Here is a 21,068-nt window from a genome sequence, read left to right as displayed (position 1 = left end):
GCAAGTCTAAACCTGATTTGCTTTGCAGAGGCTGTTGTTGTTTTCCGTGCTTGTACATTCACTCAGTTTCCCCCTGAGATGATACATTTTTCGATGCTGCATGACCAAGACGGACCTCATGAATAACGGCGCCATATGGGACTACTTTGAAAGAAGCCAAACTCCTATTTACAGCTATTTCCATGAAACTCGTTTAACTTATTTTCTTCTTCCAAAACTTTGTTGCTATTGTGAGAAACACGCGCAAAGCAAATTCATATTTGGCCCGTTATGGAGACCTTTGCACCTAAATGTGTTTGTCCACAAGAAGTTCATAGAATTTCATTAAATTCAGTTCACATAATCCCAGAGTAACAGACTGAAACAGCAGCAGTTTCCATTCTCTGTACAAAACATTGTGCATTCACCCCCATCCCTCCTGCTGTTGGTTTTATATTTGCCGCTCCCCACCCGCCCTCCCCTCACATTGGAAAGAAAACCCACTCCCTCACTGGCAGCAATGCGTACAAAGGCAATGGGAAGATTGCAAACAGAAGCGCACAGATTCAGATTTGCTGTAGGTGGCAAAAACTGAGACAAGAGGCGAGTCAACTTGAGGTGACAGTGTTTCAACTTGAGCAAAATTTCGCAGTTATCCCGAGCTGTAAAGAACTGTATGAATCCATCTGATGAATATACAGAGACAGTGACGAAACATGGCAGTCTGAGGGACAAAAGACAGAGTTTGCGTTACTTCTGCTGCGATCGCTGTAGTGTGTACTGTCAAAGAAGCGCAGTCACTTCGTGTTGTTAAAGCTGACATCTGTACTGTCACTTCGGAACATGCGCGTCGAATTTTAGGGGCCGAAAGACACCGAGACGCAACAGAGAACAAATCTCCCTGAAAGAAACTACAGACAGACCCAGTGTTCAGAAAAAGCTACTCAACACAAAGTCACTGTGGCACTTACATACCCCACAAGGTCCAGGCCTCTGTATGAGCTGAAAATTGCAGTTTTAGTGAAGTTGATAGAAGCTGGCATGAACTATTACATAAGTTTTCTGCATTGTTTTACCCCCAACGTCACCTCTGATGCAGTTCTCCTAAGCTATGTTCCAACCCAGCAGACACGTGTGCTGACATTTCTTACAAAGCGGGTGGAATTATAATGCAGCATGTGAAGCCATTTCAGGTAAAGAAATACAAAAAAAAAAAATAGACTTAAATATGTTCTTGTATCCAACAAATGACAAATACTTTCAAATAACAGCAGTCTTTAAGTGCACTGTTTGAGATTGTATGGATTTTTGCTGCACTTACTCCAATGGAACCGCATTGAAAACACTTACAAAGAAAATTATTCAAGGTTAAACTAAAGCAAGACATGCTTTCAGCCTTGATATATGTATGGCTGAATATACGCTCTTGTCAATTAAGTTGGAATAATGTGTTTGGAGACATTCTTCTTTTTATTCCTATTTATACACATAAATAATCACCTTTACCCAGGTACAATGATTACATACTGAGCCCTGGTTACACTTTATCTATGGAGAATAAATCACATTTTCAGGTGAAAACGTTTTCTTCCCACATACAGAAAAGCATTTTGGCCTATGCTTGTTCTTAATCTTTTGATCCAGATATATTGGGGGTGTATGGTTTCATGGGGTGTACATTTTGTCAGGGAACTTTGGTAGGTTTTAAGTGCACTTCAGGGCTTCAGTTCCCCATGGGGAAGACTGTGAGATGGGGAGCAAGAGCAGTGAAAATATTCTAAATATAGTGTACACTTAAATGGATATTGATTTTCAGGCAGCTTTTATTAGGTGGTAGAAAAAACCAGTACAAAAACTCAAACTAACCCTTTTAGAGCCTGATAAGGGTCTTGTGATTTTCTGTCCTATATGTCCCTAAATTATTCCTGTCTCCTGACCACCTCCACCTCAGCCTCTGTTTGACTCTGTAGCCACTTTCACAATCATGCTGTAGGTGCTGTTAACCTATAAAGACCCAGTGTGACTTTTGTGCCATTTACCAAATGATTTTTTCTCTTTATTGAACCTTTCTTAAATGATTTATCACCATTTATTATAATATTATCTGCTGCATTTTGCATTTTTTTCAGTAAAAATCATCTAATCTCCTGTGTTTAATTCACTGATCATGTAGATGTTCATCAAAGCTCAGAGTAAATTCAGAGGTTGTTATATCAAAACAGAAAAAAAAATGAAGAAAAAGTGACTTGTTATCATTAACCCTATAAAGCCAAATGTATCATATTTGATACATTTCATTTCATTTCATTTATTAAGGTCCCCATTAGCAACTGATGATTCAGTTGCTATTCTTCCTGGGGTCTCCTCTACATTACATTACAATTTTAAATTTTTACATTAATCTTACACCATTCACACCCACCCACACACACACACACACACACACACACACGCACACACACACACACACACACACACACACACACACAAACAGGACATATACAACAGCCCAATGCAATTAAAATAAATTAACAAACAAAATAAGTACTATACATTCACTACTATACATGAGTTCTGAAGCCCTCTACATGATCAGCGTGATATTTTTTTTTTCTTGAAAAACCTGATGTATACTATTAGATACATGCAATACATGGATAATCCACCAGGGGGGAGGAATTCATTCACCAGAGGCCTTTCTAGTGACACTACAAGACTGTTATTAATGAGGAAGGAGGAAGAACTTTAACTTTAACCTTTCAATTTTGCAATTTATCACCATTTATTATAATATTATCTTCTATATTTAGCATTTTTCAGTGCAAATCATGTATTTTCCTATATTTAAATTCCCATATGTAATTTAGATGTTCATGAAAATCAAACTAAATTCAAAGGTCATTATATCAAAACAGAAAAGTGAAGAAAACCATTTTTTTCCCCAGCAAATATATCATTACCTGAACATAAACCCAGTGTCTCCATCCACTGTCATTTGTCAAACTCCATGGGTTTTACTGGTGAATCAATGTTGTAGAAGATGACGGTGTTTCCATGTTCACTACGGAACCTCTGAACGTCCACAATGGGTCATATCTGATGACCATGAAAAGATGACAAATTGTATTTTACACCAATTATTTACATGAATTGATAAGATTAATGGAAGAACAGGTATTAAACAGTTTAGATCAGTAGATGCTTTTGGTTGACAGTAGATGTTTGGGTCTTTATGGGTTAAACTTGGAACACTGGTAAAGTTATAATGTGAAAATATATTGTTATTAATAAAACAATTGTCCTATTTAGTCCCATTAAGTGGTACAGACAGTACACACTAGTATATGACTAGTGCAGTGATTCACAATTAGTACTTACTGCTTACGCTATTCTTGAAAATGAACTTGAAATACTCTTTTTAAAGGGTGTCTTTGACCTGTAAAAACTGCTATATTCAGTGCACAGTGATGAAAAATACTATGGGCCAATGGACTGAAGATTTTCAATAAGCATAAATTAACAGCTATAACTCAGAGCAAAACGTCTGACCTTCAAATACACACCGTAACATGCATCCAACAGAGCGTTGCATTTCACAGTGGCCTTCTTTTTCCTACCTCTTTTCGCTCTAAATGAGCCTAACAGTATCAAGAATTACTTCATTAATACATGCAGACTTTTAACCACTGTGGAGGGTCACATTTGCATGCAACTTTCTGTGTGCAGTCTAATACTATTAGCCCAACTCAGAAACATCTCTCTCACTTTTTTTTTTGTTTGTTTATTTCTCTCTTTTTCCTTCTCTTTTTTTCTGTTTCTGTTTGTCTTCCTTGGTGTCTCAAAGACTTGCTCAGAAAACATGATAATATGCTCCGAAGGGATTATATTAATGGTTTCCATGGCAACCCAATGCAGCCAAATGCACACACCTGCTATGCTGTTTAGTTTTTATTATTATTTTTTATTTATTTCTTTTTTTTATTATTTCTTTTTTTTTTTTTTTTTTTCAACCCAGCATGCCTCTGGGTTGGAATTCCACCTGTCAACTGTGTTTCCTCCAAAAACACACAAGCTGCAGCTTTGACAAGCCACTGGACCTGGGAGGATCTGCACACACATGAGCGTATATTCCTCAAGCATGAATAAACACACATGCATCCTCATACACACATATACAGAACACATTTGCTCTCAGACCCACAGAAAACTAATGAAACATGAAAACTGGCAGCACACAAAATCACAGCATGCTACCCTGACTCCCTGGCAGATTTTTCATCTTAACCTTTATTCAAACAGGCAAGCTGAGCACATTCCAAGAACACATTTTGTTAACAGCAGCAGCCTGGGGAGTTGTAGAAGACCCTATTCACGATCATTTCCCATGCATAGTCTATAATAGGCCTTCTTATTCTTCCACCAAGGATAAACATGGCAGGGATTGTCATGTTCCATCCAGCACGAAAGGAATTAAATGGAGGTCTGACTTTGGTCAAGTCTCTGATGTGAATACAAAACAGTAGTGGGTGATAGCAGGTGTTTGCTGATGGCTTTTTAATGCCCCATGTTCCTAATTTGAGCCTTTTCTTGCCCGAGCTGCAACAGGTTTCAAAGTCATTATTTTCCACAAGCTTCACCCAGGCAGAAAATGCACTATTCTTGAGCCAGATCTTGTTGAATTTGCATTTATCCCAGCTATTGTACTTTGAGATGTAGGTATTTTTAGGGTGCAATTTGTCAAAGAAATAGAAGGGGGGATGTTTTTATTTATTTATTTATTTTTGTCAGAGTGGGGTGGGACGGGGGGTGGGCAGTTACATACGTGGGCGTGCGGTCCATAACTAATGTAACTAACGCTGCCGTGAAACTTTACATACTTTCCACATCCAACTCCCAGGTTCTGTTCCTCTATCATACAGCGGATCTTACATGAAATTTTCACAACTTCTAACCTGTATCCAATGGACACACAAATGCTGGGCCCCATGAATGTGTCACGTTTACCCCCCCTTTAAGGCGCCCCAATGCATGGGGACGTTCACGAATTCTGAAACTGCCGACAGTTTGGTTCAGGTGAACATTAGTGCCAGTAGCTGTTTTTCTACTGGATATCTTTGCAAAAACTTTACCAATATTTACTAAATGTCGAGAAAACAGAAGTGCGTAATGTCAGTTTTTCCATTAAATCACAAATGCGATGAATTGTTTTGATAATGTTGCCAGATTACATGAGAAGTCATTCCATAAACGTGGTGACGAACGTAAATATGATGTTGATTTACAGATACATTCATTATTATTATGTATTACCCCTCTATCTCATACTAAATTAAAAAATAATTGGGTTTCTAGTGTGTCCACACATACCGCGACATGTTTCTTCTTCTTCTTCACTTGTTATAACGTACATCAAGATCCGTTTTTTTAATTCACCTGACTCTATTTGTGAAAAAAAGGTCTTTCCATTATGCATTAGTGGTCACTGGTTTGATATTGGTTTTGCTTTGATACAATACATACTCCAAAAACAGTCTTTTAGGTGTTCCAAGACATTTTAAGGCTTACAATTAATTGATTTGGGCTTTAAAGACTCACAGAAACACATTTTGGTTCAGACAAAGTAAGGTATTTATCTGATTATTGAGTGAAATGACTTAATCCAATAGATTTTTGCTGCGGAAACTTGTACAATTTACAGTAGCATTTTGCAGTATAAATACCCAATGCTGAGCTCCTAATTAAATGAAAATGTATTCAAGTTTCCCTCACGACAAAACAAAACAGCAGCTTTTAAAATATGCTTTTTCCAACAACACTTAATTGCTTCCAACCAGAAGCAGCAGACAACATGGGATGTTTTATTTACCACGTCCACCCTCGCAACACTGGACACACATACGCACACATCAGACCCCATTAGATCACACCACAAAGGAGCCCAGGCTTCCTCCATCTGCTGCAGCTTCCACTTGTTAGCTGCACAAATACAAAGCATCCCCCCCCCCCTTTTATAAGGAACTGTGATAGTGGCTGATAGATATCAAACAGAGCTCTTAGCGGACTCTAATGGGATAAATAAGTCTCTATTTGCTGAAAAAGGAGTTATAGCAGGTACTGGACTGGATAACGTGTTTGACTGTTGTGATGGTCAGTGTGTCGGATCAGATTAGGTTTTACAGAGTCTTTCATTGAAACATATAAGAAAGAAGTGCTGGAAACCAACTTTGAGATCAGACTGTCTTGTACTTGAAAAAGTGTTAAACAACTGCACTTTCATTGTCATCATTTTGAAGAGGACATTAGACCTTGGGGTTGTTCAAAGTCTTAAGGTTAAAATAACACTTTATGGTGGTTACAGTTGGGAAAAATATGATGTCCTTTTATTGGTCAAAGTCACAAAAGTGAAGGAACTAAATGTGGAACGCCAAAAAAATGAACCTTTTGAGATATCGTCGAGATGTTGTCGAGGATGGACATGATAAAACTATTTAATTGGCGTGTCTGACACATCATGAGCTTCTTCTTCTGGGCTGATATTGGATAGTCTACTGCCAGAATGCCTCCTTTAAAGGATTCACTGATAGTCAACCGCAAAGACCATGAAACATTGTTTAGACAATTTTAACACGCCGATCTGTGTTCTCTTGTATAATCTTACTCATTCCGGTGCTGCAGACTGTAGTCAACCCAACATAAATTTAATTAATTGTAAAGATAATAAAACAGAACATAAAACAACATAACGTGGCAAAATGACTGTAACAGTTGCAGTAATGTCCATTGCTGGGACTTCTCCAACAGGCCCACTGGGACCAAGACTCACCATATGGTTGGACGTTGACTCACAGGCATCTCCCATTGAACACAGTCTGAATGCACTTTAAGTCCGACAGCAGAAGCTTAACCAGTACAACAAACCCGCTAGCGTAGCCATGGTAATGCTAATGGCACATGATGGAGAGTAGCCATGCCTTGAGCTCAAGCCAGAACAGGCTAAGGACTAATTAGTAGTGTTGGGAGTAGCGTGTTACAAAAGTAATGCATTGCAGTAACAGATTACTTTTTGCTGTAACACAGTACTGTAAGGCATTACTAATCAATTTTCAGTAATATTTTACTCGGTACATGTTCAATGGCACTGGCATGACAACACACTTTTTGCCCATAATTTAATCGTTAAGAGGAAAAAACTAAAACAGCTAGACCGCAAGACCTTAAAGAATCAAAAATGCATCAGGACAGTTCTATTTCCTGTTGGTGTTCAGCCAATCAGTGAAGACGGTAGAAGACAGTCCATTGTCCACATGGACGTATGTTCATTGCTAACCCTAACCCTGCTTTACAGAAGCTAGTTAGCATGATCCCTGTGATCAGCAATGACAAGGTAAGCTCATGTGTCTATAAGTTAAAATTCTTTATCAATTGCAGATTTATTTATTGGCGTCTTTGAACATGTAAAATGTTGAAAAAAATGCAAGTGCTCCTGCTGGGATTCGAACATCGTAGACCATAGTGTTACTTACCAGGCTATCTGTCCACATGTACTTTGGGGCACAAACTTATGCATCCCAAGGCTCTACTATGTGTTGTATTGGGGGCGGGGGGTGACAAGAGTCTGACCTCAGAAATAATACAGGAATCATGTAATACATTACAATTCTGCAAAAGTAAGATTGTAAGGTAAGGGATTACTTTTAAATAACAATAACAAGTAATCTGTAATATATTACAGTTTGGAAGTAACTTACCCAACACTGCTCACTGGTTAGCAAAACCTAACGAAAATGCAAATGTTTTCATATGTAAATTGAAAATCAGATGTTTACCTACCAAATGAGTATTGGAAAAGTCGACAGTTTGAGTTCAGACCTACTGTAGCTTTAGTCACCGCTGGAACGAACCACCTGCTTTTACATGAGCCATAATCTGAACTACCCTCCTTTAGCTAGCTAAAACCATAATGGAGCAATTTTTTTTTTAGTTTTTCAACAAATCACTGACAAACAATAGCAGCACAATGCAGGAATGCAAGACTGAGAAAGTAGAACCCAAGAAAAAACAATTCCTGAAAAAAGGTTAGCTACAGCTATCCTCGAGGGCCCTCCTGTACTATGCTATAAAATAGCAGCTTTAGATGCTCTGAATCAATACAATCTGCCGACTCTTGGTCTTTCTCCATCCCCCACGGGCCACGCATTATGAAAAACATTACATGAAAGGCAAATATTACTGCTGGGACGCAGTCAGTCACCAAACAGGATGGTGCACTTGTACACACAAACACAGGTTTCGACAAACGCCACTGGAGCAGATAAAGTAACCACTTCAAACTGCACAGTCATTACGCGGCGAAGAGTCTGCGTTCGTCTTTGAACAAAGACACATTAACACGAAACTCAATGAATTAACTATTCTCTGTGGTTATATTGTGGCAGTTTCTTATCCCTTGTGCGATCAATATTAATCAGAGATGTGAATTATCCCTGCAATTCTAAGCAATTAATCTGTTTTGTTTTCTCTCCCACCTCATCCTCCTGCAACTCTAACCTATCTATTCCCAGGGAAGACCATCCTTTCACTTTTCTTGCCAAAAGGCTTAATTAATTGTACAAAGCAAGTCTATAGGGCTGGGCTTTTGTTTCCTGTTGATTTTCCTTTAGCCTTAGCCTCAACCAAGCCCAGTCATGCTTATAGAGTGCCCTAAACCAAAATGGCACTCACTGCAAATATTGACACAGTCACCCGGGGCTGTGCCAAATGAATGCCGCCCCAGTGACAGAGGCATCTGTGACTCCAAATGGAGCATGGCACAGCATATGAAGTAGGAGGGTACAATACATGACACTGCAGGAGAGTGGAGGAGAGGATGTGGATGATGTTCAACTGTCATCCTACCACAAAGACAACGTACAAGGACAACCGACTAATTCAGGACCTCAGGAATAAACTACTGTAATGACGTAGATTGTAAACGAACTTCTTACTAAACTCTAAGAATAAAATTATTATTTGGAGAAGTTAGTTCATTTGCATATTGTGTAAAATGAAAAGATGTGCTTTCATTCAAATAGGAGTTTTTATCCCTAGAGGAGTCTTTATAGCTTTGACATTTTCATTACTTTCCATTTAGACAGTCTTTTTTGGATGTTAATTTGGAAATTGATCCAAATCATAGAATTAATTCTTTACAAATGGAGACATTCCAGGCCTATGGTGAAAATCTCTCTCTCTTTTTTTTTCTTTATTCAATGTCAAAAAAAAAATGAAAAAAAGAAATTACTTTACAATGTCATTTTTTTCTCCAAAATAATGCAGCCCTACCACAAACCATTAACACTGTGGGGAATTAAAATGAGGCTGATTTACCTGCAGTGATACTTGATTTTAATTTGTGGCACATTCTTTGTTGTACTTTTTAATTCCTGGTTCTAAAACTTGTCAAAAAAAAAAAAAAACAACTTGCTACTACTTTTAGTTTTTGACTGTAATAAGCCTACTGAGGTCACTTTGACACCCAGATGAAAAAAAGGAAGCGATTCAACTTCGACACCTTTTCATTTTTATTTTCCTGTCAGTACAAAAGCACTGTGAAACCTTTTTCTCAGTATGACCCCCAATCAAAATGAAACTTGAATAAATACACTCCACATTTAAATGTACTCAACTGGTTCACATAGTGTTAACATATAACCAAAAGTTACCTTGACCATGATTGACAAATTGCCCCTCACCCACTTTAATACCTTGTGATACACATGGCACTGTTAAAAACTTCCATTTATTAAAACAGCATGGGCACAATTGGGGTTTTTTTGGTCGGGCAAACGCAGTGGTATTTTTAAGTGCCAATCAGAAAAGGCACAGAATACAATGATATGAAATCAGTAATTTGGAGAGAAACATGCAATGCTATTACCAAGGATACACCTGTGAGATATGACAAAAAAAGCTAACAGCAGGTACCTCAAGTGGTGGTAAAGACTGTCGCCTTCTTACTGTCAACTTACTGCAAACAGATGATGCATAGGATACCCCTAGGTGTCATGTTTTCTGTCCGAAGGAGAGTCCAAAAACTGACTAGATAGATAGATAGATAGATAGATAGATAGATAGATAGATAGACAAGAAGAATACACAATAGGAAATAAACTAATAATATGTCTAGACCAGTATTTGTCAACCTTTTTTGACCAAACGCCCCTTTACATCATCATGAGCATCCTACCCCCCCCTCAAATAAAAATTTGCAGTGGGGCAGGGGGGTCCCTTACAGCAGTCCGTAACAACTTGTCGAGGGAGGGATGACAGTGCATCTGACAGAGCTTATATACGTCACATAGGTAGTGCCAGGGGGGTGGAGGGGATGGAGGGGATGGAGGACATGACGGACGTTACCGCCGAAGACCTGGGGAGGGGCATACTTTATTGCAGAGGAGCTGGGGGGGGGGGGGGGGGTCATGGAAATTTGCCACTAACATAACATGATATTCATACTTATACAGACTAATGCCCCCATTTCGGTCGCAGCGCCCCCCTTTCAGTTTTCTTTTTCCAAACATTCCCCGACACTGTCCCAATGCCCCCTGGAGGTAGTGCCACCCCCCGTTGAGAAACATTCTAGACACTTTATTAGTTTTTGCCTTCTTAAAAATGTCAACTTGTCCTTGTCTGACTTATATCTGATACCCTTTATGCTAGTGGTTCCCAACCTTTTTTGGCTCATAACCCGATTATAACATCACAAATTTCTGGTGACCCCAGACATTCAAAACGGAGACTTTTTTTTTGTTAAAATTAATTTGTTTTTGATCATGTAATAGCTTACTATACTATGTTGCGAATAAATGTTAATCTTAGACAACATTTAGTCTATATAATGTATATTATTATGGACGGAGGCAGAAAAGCCAGGTGTAGATTACTGCACAAAGTGAGAATTTTATTTTCCTTGGTCAGGATATGTACAGTCAGTCCAGCTTGGATTTACAAGGCTGACAATTAATACTGAAAAAAACAATAACTCAAACTATGAATTATGAAAGAGCTGCAGCATCTGAAACCGACCACAATGAACATTTGAAAGATAAACAGAACCACAGTGCTTCAGTTTCAGCTTCACAATTTGTCATGTCTTTTATGTATTATGATTGTCTCTGTCAACTCACCGTATATTTTTTTTTAGTAATTTTTATAATTATTTTTTCAATTACTAGAAATTTCAGGCGACCCCACATAGGGTCCCAACTCCAAGGTTGAAAAACACTGCTTTCCACTGTAAATTGACCCTCTAAGGCTAATACACGACACATTAGAAGTGGAAAAAACCCTCTGTTGTTTTGCTAAGCTTCGGCCAATGACACCGATGGTCCGATGTAAAATAAAACCCTGATCCTCACCGGTGCGTCATACACTGAGCAGTTAAGTGGCCAATTTAACACAAACAACAAGGCCGGGACATTCTCATAAGACGACAGTGGGATGGATGGATGGGAACAGAAGGAGGAGTGATGAGATGAGGGGAAGAGAGCAAGAAGCTTGTTAGGGAAAGGGCATCGAAGAGGAGGAAGTGTGTGTTTGTGTATGTAAAGGAGGGGGGTCGACAGAGAAACAATGGCCCAGCCAGGGTGCAGTGATCCAAGCAAGACCGAGCTGTTGCCTGGCCCCTTGTCCATATGCAGTATTTAAACGGAACGCATTCACACACAAACACAAGTCGCTTCATACGCCACCATCACTTTGAGTACTGTATCCTAACACTGTGTATGTGATGGTTAATGTACACTCTTGCCCATCAGTGTTACTTGAATGAAAGTGAGACATGACATAGATGCATGGAGTGACAGATAGGTGAAAAGGAGGCATGTGTGGACGGTGTGTATGCGTGTGACAAAAAAGGCAGAAAGATTTAGCATTGCCAGCATTAGTGCATGACATGTGGGCGGATATTGAAGATGTTATTAGTATCACATTTACAGGCCTTATGAAACTGCCATGGAGCTGGGTGGTTTTCATACATCTTGAGCTGATATGTGTCGCACTGCTATTTGTGTGGCGTTTCCAGCAGCTGCTCAGATGATCATTCACTGATAGCACGGTCATAACACAACATCTCATTTCTCTGTCCTATTTAACCTTCCTGTTGTGCTTTGGTCAAAAATGACTTTTTCCGTGACTGAATGCACCCGTGGAGTCGCAAAAAACGACATATGCACCCTAATGGAGCCAAATGTTCCACGCCAACTATTGTATCTACTGGAACTATTGTATCTGTGAAAACAAGTAAATGGGTTGCTTATTTAATGTGTATTTAATAGGGGTGGGAATCACACAGTAACTCACAATATGGTGCCCCGCAATAACAATGGTATCACTATGTCTGTAATGTGTAACTAAAGAAAATAGGCGACAAAAGAATGGGAAAGGAATCATGTATTTATTCAATGCATTGTGGGGTCAGTTTCACAGAATGTGGAACTAGGAAGAGTCAAAGTGCTTAGTTTTAGCTTTTGTTTTACGCCTTTTTAACACAATCTAATCGCGTCTTCCATTTCTGTGTGTGCAATCAAGAAACATTGATCTTTCTAAGTCAACTTGGCAGGGGAAACTGATCAGAACGCCAACAGTTTTTGATAAAAATGTTGATTATTAGTGCCACAATACATCCTATCATGTATATCCTGTACGGTTCTTTTGTGTTTAATGTCTTGTGATGTCTATTTGTGCAGATATTTCTTTAACGCAAGCTAATCGTCTCCCATTCACAACAAAGCAACCTCAACTGCGGAAAAAATTATTAGACCGCCCTTGTTTTCTTCAATTTCTTGTTCGTTTTAATGCCTGGCACAACTAAAGGTACATGTGTTTGGCCAAACTAATGATAACAACAAAAGTAGCTCATAGGAGTTTAATTTCAGAGCTGATATTTAGCCATTTATCATGTTTTCTTGATAATAACCAAAATCCCTTAAGTTCTTACATCAATATCTATGGCATTGTCCTGCCAAAAACAGTGCTTTTAGGCATTCCATGCTTTCTTTTCTGTCTGTTTTAGTCACATGATACACACAGGAGTTAGTACTTGATGGCATAACCATTGTTTTTGATGACTTTTGATGGTCTAATTGTTTTTTCTGTGACTGTATACATAAGAGATTTTGCATCAGATTTGCTAAGGTTGAGGGGTTGTTCAAGAATCCTCAGAAGCTACATGCGGTCTTGTCGACTAACATTTTCCCTTCTCTATGTAGGCTGTTGAACAATGCATAGTTTTCTCTACCTTGTGTTACCTCTCAGCATTTCCTGAAACTCTAGAGATGACAAGGTGCAATATTCTCCTTTTTTTTCCAGTTTCTTAGACTTCACCTTTTCCATTGTGCTCTCTATCCTCATAATAACCTGTACGGAAGGTTGAAATATGAAAAATGTATTTATTTGATTCCAGCTGGGAACCAACTTTACAGGTTCTGAACAAATTTGTTTTGGTTGAAATGCTGGAATAGTTCAAAATTAGGTATGTGAATTGGAAAAAGCACCTGTTCTATGTTGGCAGAGGGGAGAATGTGCAACATTTTGACTTTCACACATTCTAGTTATCTCTAATTCACCCAAATCTATGAACAATTATGCATCCAACCATGACTAAAAGCCCCTCTACTTTTACTGATAAACAACACTACACTCTGATTATAGTCAAGCAAAGGACTAATTGTCAGTGAAGAGAATCTTGGCTACATTGATTATTAAACTCTTCAGCTTAGAGCTCAAAGATTCCATAAGGAGGATCTTCCTCAAGGAGTTAAGACAGATCTGTAGAGATTTCTAGTCAAATGGCCTTGGTCGGTTTGTAAAGTGGCCGCTCAAACACAGAGGAGGCTCTGCTTCTGGAACAGCTCCACCCAAAACAGAACAAGAGAGAGGATAGAAGATGCCAACTCTGTTCCCTGAGTAATATAAAAAAAAAATAGCATCATGTAGCACAAATGCTTATGCTCATTTACAAGGCAGATCCTGCAAATCTGTTACACATAGTACACATAGTATCCATAGACAAAATAGGAAGATCCATGAACCATCAAGTTTTTCATGTTTTAGTAACATTTTACACATATAATAGTAATAAAAAAAAATATCTTAAATAATATTACCAGAGAGAGTACAAGATATTGTATTGCTGACAAACTGATGAATCATTTTTGGCCAGTGGGACATTTTATTAACTATCGGCATAAGGAGGAGTTGGCGATGATAGCAGCCGATGGGTAAATGTGCCTTCTCAACTGAAAAGGCTGAGCTTAAGTTTGATGCTGATTTATTCACTTATGTATTTAATACTTAAAACAAAAAATTCAACAGTTGCCCTGTTACTAATAAAAAAAATTTACTGTTTTTTTAGGATCAATATTTTCGGGATGGTGATTGATCAGTTATCAATGTTCCTGCTCTAAACACTGTTAGTCGACCTTTATAGTGTACGCGTATTGGTTAAGTTAACCTATTAAGACCCAGTGCTACTCTTGTGGTAGTTCCCAAATACATTTTTCTCTATACTTAACCTTTTTTAAGTGATTTATCACAATTTACTATAACGTTATCGTATTTATTTTGCGCTATTTTAGTGAAAATCCGATATTTTCCTGCATTCGTTTACTGATCATGTAGATGATTACAAAAGCTCAAAATAAATGCAAAAGTTAAGGTTAAAAAAAGGAGGAATAAGTGACTTTTCAAACAAAATATATCATTAACTGAACATAAACCAAGTGTTTCCAACTACTGTCATTTGTCAACCTCCGTGGGTTTTACTGGTGAATCAGTGTTGTAGAAGGTGACGGTGTTTCCACGTTTACTACGGAACCTCTGAACGTCCAAATGGGTCACATCTGATGACCATGAAAAGATGATAAACTGTATTTTACACCAATTATTGACACGTATTGGTAGGTTTAGTGGATCAGAAGTTATTAAACCATTTAGATTAGTAGATGGTTTTGGTCACCTGTGGATGTTTGGGTCTTCATGGGTTAATGTAGGTTGTGTATGCTGTATGCCACCACGTTTATTATCTTGTCTTGGCAGCACAAATCTCAGAAGTGTATAAAACAGAGGATGACGATACTATCTTTTTATAGTTTTTTTGTCAAGTTTAATGGTTTTAAAACTGGGGTTTATTAAATTATAGCTACATTCATAATTACTTAAAGGGGTCATATTTTGCTAAACCTACTTTTATTAGTCTTTTGTACATTTATTTGTGTATTTGGACCCTGATAGTTCATAAAATTTGAATTTGAACCCTCCAGGTGCTGCAAAGCTATCGTTATGTTCATTTTGGCAAAAATCGATTTCTACAACCTGTTTGAATTCCTGCTTAATTTGTTACATCTATAACGAGTTGCATTTGCACATATAAGATCAAGACTTCCAATGAACATTTCTCCAAGTACGACTTAATTGTTTGTCAGCAGCAGCGGTTGTAGTTCATACTGAAAATATGTCCAAACTTTGAGCCGATTACCTAAAAATGTTCAGTTGTTGGTTGTATTAACAAACGGAAGTGGCTGAATGGGACAGAGAGAAGCACGGTCAACAACCTGGAGGGGGTGGGGCATATAGTGGCTCATTTGCATTTAAAGGGCCAGCGCTCAAAACAAACTTTCTGGTGTCATTACTCAAAAATACTGTTAAAGATGGACCTGTGGAGTTGAATTAATGAAGAATTCAGACCCAAGCATAGCATTTACAGTTCATGTAGACTACAGGGAAATGTTTTGAATGCATAATTCCATTGAAAAAAAAAAAAAATCACTCCTTTAAGTTCATAATCAGGTAAAACAGACTCTTGGACATAAGAAGGTTTTAAAGTTTTGGCTGAAAACTGATTTATGACACATCCACCATCTTTACAGACTTGGAGTGATGCAACTGTCCACCCTATGTCCTCTATCCAACAGGGTTTAAAAAAAAAAGAGGAGCTCTATCTCACATCCAGCTCGTCAGCCATAATCTGTGGGTTGCTCATCTCTGCTAAAAGGGGACACGGCCCCACCGGCTCCATTAGTTCCGACAGCAGCCCCGAGAAATAAAACAAATGAGGTTATTCACTGCATTAAAATAAAGAAGAGGCTAGAATGTGGCTATTCACTGCTCACATCCAGGGTGGAGAGAGACAGACAGACAGACAGACAGACAGACAGAGCTCCTGGAGGGGTGGGGAAAAAAAAAAAATCAAGGTAGTATTTCAATATATGTCTATGGATGGTCATTGTTAAAAAAATGAAGATGACTCCATTTTTTTTAATCCAAAAGTCACAATAAGTAACACTACAGGCTATGTTTGACCTGTTAATCTCAGTAAATCCTCAATGGTGCCAAAAAAAGAGACAGTCAGTGCTAATGAATCAACGTCCCTGTTAAATCCAACAGTTCATGCACCGGCTGTTGGGCACAGTTTTATTCCACCGGACTAGTTTGTTGGAATAAAGGAAGCATTGAACGTGTTAACATATGATTTCTTAGAGGCTTCTCTGGCTGACACATTCCATTATTATTATTATTATTATTATTATTATTATTATTATTATTAACCCTTTCATGCATGAAGTATGAGAACCTTAGTCAAGATTTTTTTTTTTCCTGATTATTTTTTATTCCTCTTTAGGCATTAAAAAAAACGCAATTGAATTTTCCATTTTTCTATGAAGCTATTTTTCATGGAGTTGCAAAAATGTCCACTAAGCTAGACACTATACATTTAATTTTTTTGAAGCAAACATGTACATTTACTGGTATTCTGTGTGAAAACTATGAAATAAAAACATTCTAATGCTGCTAATCTGATCTTTTCTCACATTTTTAACATACTCTAATAATGGCCATTACTCACTTCATGGAGATAATATGCAAAAAAAAAAAAAAAAAAAAAACTTTGCTGTTAATTACAGCCTAATAACAATAACAAGCAACTGATTTACACTCAAACATGTTAGATCAGGTTTATCTAGAACAGCAAAGTTATAGTAATGTTATCAATTGCACTGTATGGGATGATTCATAAGCGTCCACTGTGTTGGCTGATATGAAACTAAAACACCAAAAATCCATGAATATACAAGAGAAGTAGCTGTAGAATAGCTGTCCACTGTAGTGACCACTATACATGAAAGGGTTAAAAGAGTATTTGATAGCAGCGATGGGAATTTGTCAGAGGTGCGTGCAGGAAAAGAGCGCACACGCTGCACGCTCAACAGATGGGTAGAAGAAGGAGGAGAGGGAGACGGAGACAGAGGATGCTCCGAGGCTGCTTTGCACTCCCGGTTGTCATTCCCGCTCAGCGTCACCGGGGCCACCTGCTCTCCACCGGGAGAAGAAGAAGAAGAAGAAGAAAAACGTCTGAAGAAACCGTCCTAACAAACACCACATACTTATCATTTTTGCGTAAAAGTCCGAAGCGGTCGGAGCGGCACTGCGGCAACTGTCAAATGAATCGAACCTCAGTGCGTAATCAGGTAGTTTTCAAAGGGCTTTCTGTTGCGTGGTGAGATGCCAGGACGGATGTAAGTCAAACCCCCGCCTCCCTCACCCCCTCACCCCCTCCCCACCTACTCCCCCACTCAATCCCCAGTGCACGCTCACTGGAGTCTTTGGTACATCCTGGCTTTTTAGCATTCAGCGGGAGAAGGCACCCACTCACCCAGACGCACAGTGCGCACAGGGGGCGAATACACGCACCAGCCTTTCCAAACCCACCGGTATATGTAGAATAGGCTACCAGGGACTAGACAACCCCCCCCCCCCACCACCACACACACACACACACACACACACACACACACACACACACCACCACCACCACCACCTTTCCTTGGCAAGAAGCATTTCCAACCATTAAAGACATTTCCGTTCGGCTGGAAGAGCGTGATTTTATATTCATGTTATTCTAAACTCAAAATGGCATCACACATACACACATTTACACACACACACACACACACACACATGCATATACACACACACATATGACGAAAGACACCAGCATCGTTGTGCGTGAACATTAGAATGGAAGATGGGAATAAAAGTGCCCGTGCAAAGATATACGCGCACGATGTTCTGTGTGTGTGTGTGTGTGTGTGTGTGTGTGTGTGTGTGTGTTTCTTTTGGCCACTGCGCAAAGTTACAGGTCTGCCAGCGGATTTAGAGGCTATAATACAGCTCCCTGTGTCTCCCACAGAGGGCTTCAGCATTCAAGGCTATTGCTGTCCACCTGTGCTCAACTCATAGGCTGTAATTCAACTGCTAAAATGGTATTTGGGGGATTTTTTTTTTAATTTTTTTATTTATTTTTTTTCTGACCGAGACTTCCGTTCGGGTTCACGGATCACACACATATACACACAGATGACTACGATCTGCAAAAAAAAAAAAAGAAAGAAACTGGACAACACTCAGTCAGCGTGATCTTTCAATAAATAAATAAATAAATAAATAAATAAATAAGCCGGTTGACTGCAAAGGGAGCCGGAGTGGGTACGGAGAGGAGCATGGCGCAAAGACGCAACCTTTTTTTTTTTTTTTTTTTTTTTAATTTAAATTAGGTAATAAATAATAAGACTCTTACCTGATCGCTGTCAGCAGTAGTTATTTAATGCGACGGCTATTCCCGGATCGGTTCCGTGGATACAAATTAAGTTTCCCATCCATGGCAGGTCTCAGTTGGAGAAGGAGACCATCATTCATTCACCCTCGCTGCTGCGCGGAATCTTCTCCCCACAAATGTTCTCTGCGAGGCATCCCACTTCTGCGCCTCCGAAGCGGACCAGAAATAATAATAAGAGTAATAAAATAAAATAATAAAAAAAAAAAGATATATTTATATGTAAATAATTAAATAAATAAAAACAAGGGAGGATGGCTAAGGACATGAAATCATAAAGTATCCATAGACGCATAAACGAAAGAACCAAACAGAAGAACGCAAAAAAAAGGGGGAGAAACAAGGTAAGAAATGGAGGTGAGGAAAAGGGGGGAAGAGAGAAGATCGTAGGTTTTGTAGATGTCCACTTTGATCAGGAGGAGAAAAAAAAAACATAAATCCACGTCATATAAGCTCCATGGTTTTGGCGCATATAGGCACGCTGGATATTCCAAAGCAATGGGAGGACGTGCTCAGAGGCAGCGGCACCGCAGCAGCATCAGCAGCAGCACAGAAGAAGAAGAAGAAGAAGAAGACGGGGTTGGTTTCTACTGATGCCCGGTACTCCAAGTCCAAAGAAGCTCTTCATGTGAAGCGCAGAAACAGGAGAAACAGAAAAAGAGAGAGAGAGAGAGGAGATGGGGAGGGTGGATAACACACACACATAGAAGCGGTTCAATTCCTACTCCGTTTGCTGTCCCTCTTCTTCTTCTTCTCTCATCGTCCCTGTCAGAGAGTGAAAGGCGTGTGCGGATCTCTCCTGCTCATGCATCTGGGACAGGTATCCACAGGCAGAGGCTCACACTCGGTCATCTGGCTCCCCTGCAGTCGCTTCACAAGCGGAGGACAGAGATGCGCGCCCTCGCTGCCCTCCGCCGGGGATCTGTCAGGCGCGTTCACAGAGGATCTCCCCCCACCTCTCCCCCCCCTCCCTTCCTTACTCTCACTCTCTCTTCTGTCTCTCTTTCTCTTTCTCTCTCTCTCTCGTTACCCCCACTTCCAACCCCCGTAGTGACGTCAGCACGCGCAGTTTCCAAATACAGCAAAGTGCACGAGCATATTCAATTTCGCATCACTCTTTAAAGGATAATTCCGTGGATTTTTCGCAAGTTTTTTTTTTTTTTTTTTTTAGAAAATAAACTACAAAAAAAAGCAAGTCCACCTTCCAATGTAACACCTCACTGTGGGCAGACTGCTCTAAAAGTTTAAATAAAAAGCTCAGTTGAACTCTTTTATTTGTTTACAGAACTGTACAAAAGTCTGTTATTAGGTTTGTTGGTTTAGTACACAGTCAAATAACTAGTGTTTATATAACATTTAAAGAGTTCATTTTAACACGACCTCAGTGAACATATGGTCCCTATCTACAAAGTGTAAAATTTACACTGAACATAGAGTTACATTTCCAGAGTCAACTTTACTCTAGTAAGGGTTAATATTTTACACTACACTACACTAATTAGTCTCAGTCAAGTTTTACACTGTGTGAGAAGTAACACCTATAGTGTTATTCACATTCAACACTGAAGAGTTAAGTGTTAAGAAATAAATGTTCTAGTGTTAAACCTACTTAACACTACATGTTGATAAATAAATTACTCCTAAGAGTGTTGATTTTAGCCATTTGAAATTCGGTATTTGAAAACACGTACCCAACATTGACAACGACGACGTAACTTTATTCTTGCACTTCTTCTTGCACGATGTTGGTGAATTAACTTTGAGAGAGTCAATTCACTTTAACACTGAATATATGACACTGACAGTGTAAAACCTCTGTTAACTCCAATTATTTTCACCAACTCTTTCTCTCTCGTTACCCCCACTTCCAACCCCTGTAGTGACGTCAGCACGCGCAGTTTCCAAATACAGCAAAGTGCACGAGCATATTCAATTTCGCATCACTCTTTAAAGGATAATTCCGTGGATTTTTCGCAAGTTTTTCTTTTTAGAAAATAAACTACAAAAAAAAGCAAGTCCACCTTCCAATGTAACACCTCACTGTGGGCAGACAAATAAAATTTTATACTATTTGAGAAGTAACACCTATAGTGTTATTCACATTCAACACTGAAGAGTTAAGTGTTAAGAAATAACTTTTCCAGTGTTAAACCTACGTGTTCATTAATAAATTACTCCATAGAGTGTTGATTTTTAACTGCCTCCTACAGTGTTACATATGATGTACTATAGTCCCAGTGCCTGCAGGGGCCAAAAAAAGATACAATTATTTCTGTACCCAATTTATTCCAAGTGAAAATTAAATATTACAATTAAAAGTAAACATAAAATGACATGTAAAATGAAAGCCGCCAAGCCGATATCACGTTAACCATTTGAAATTCGGTATTTGAAAACACGTACCCAACATTGACAATGACGACATAACTTATGGGAGCAT

At 38.9% G+C, this 21,068-nt stretch overlaps 1 protein-coding gene across 4 annotated transcripts in view; it reads right to left on the bottom strand.

Moving 5' to 3' along the window:
* The window catches only part of adgrb2 (adhesion G protein-coupled receptor B2), a 448,357-nt gene extending 428,835 nt beyond the window's left edge, over positions 1–19,522 (bottom strand). For 2 of the 4 annotated variants that reach the window (XM_030146710.1, XM_030146711.1), the window contains exon 1: positions 18,593–19,522. The gene's annotated coding sequence lies outside the window, so the exon portion shown is untranslated. The remainder of the gene's footprint in view (positions 1–18,592) is intronic. The other 2 variants (XM_030146712.1, XM_030146713.1) reach the window with 1 other exon arrangement.
* Positions 19,523–21,068: the final 1,546 nt, after the last annotated feature.

The sequence above is a fragment of the Sphaeramia orbicularis genome, chromosome 11, assembly GCF_902148855.1.
Source record: "Sphaeramia orbicularis chromosome 11, fSphaOr1.1, whole genome shotgun sequence".
Lineage (NCBI taxonomy): Eukaryota > Metazoa > Chordata > Actinopteri > Kurtiformes > Apogonidae > Sphaeramia > Sphaeramia orbicularis.
This window is presented reverse-complemented; position numbering and strand designations above follow the sequence as displayed.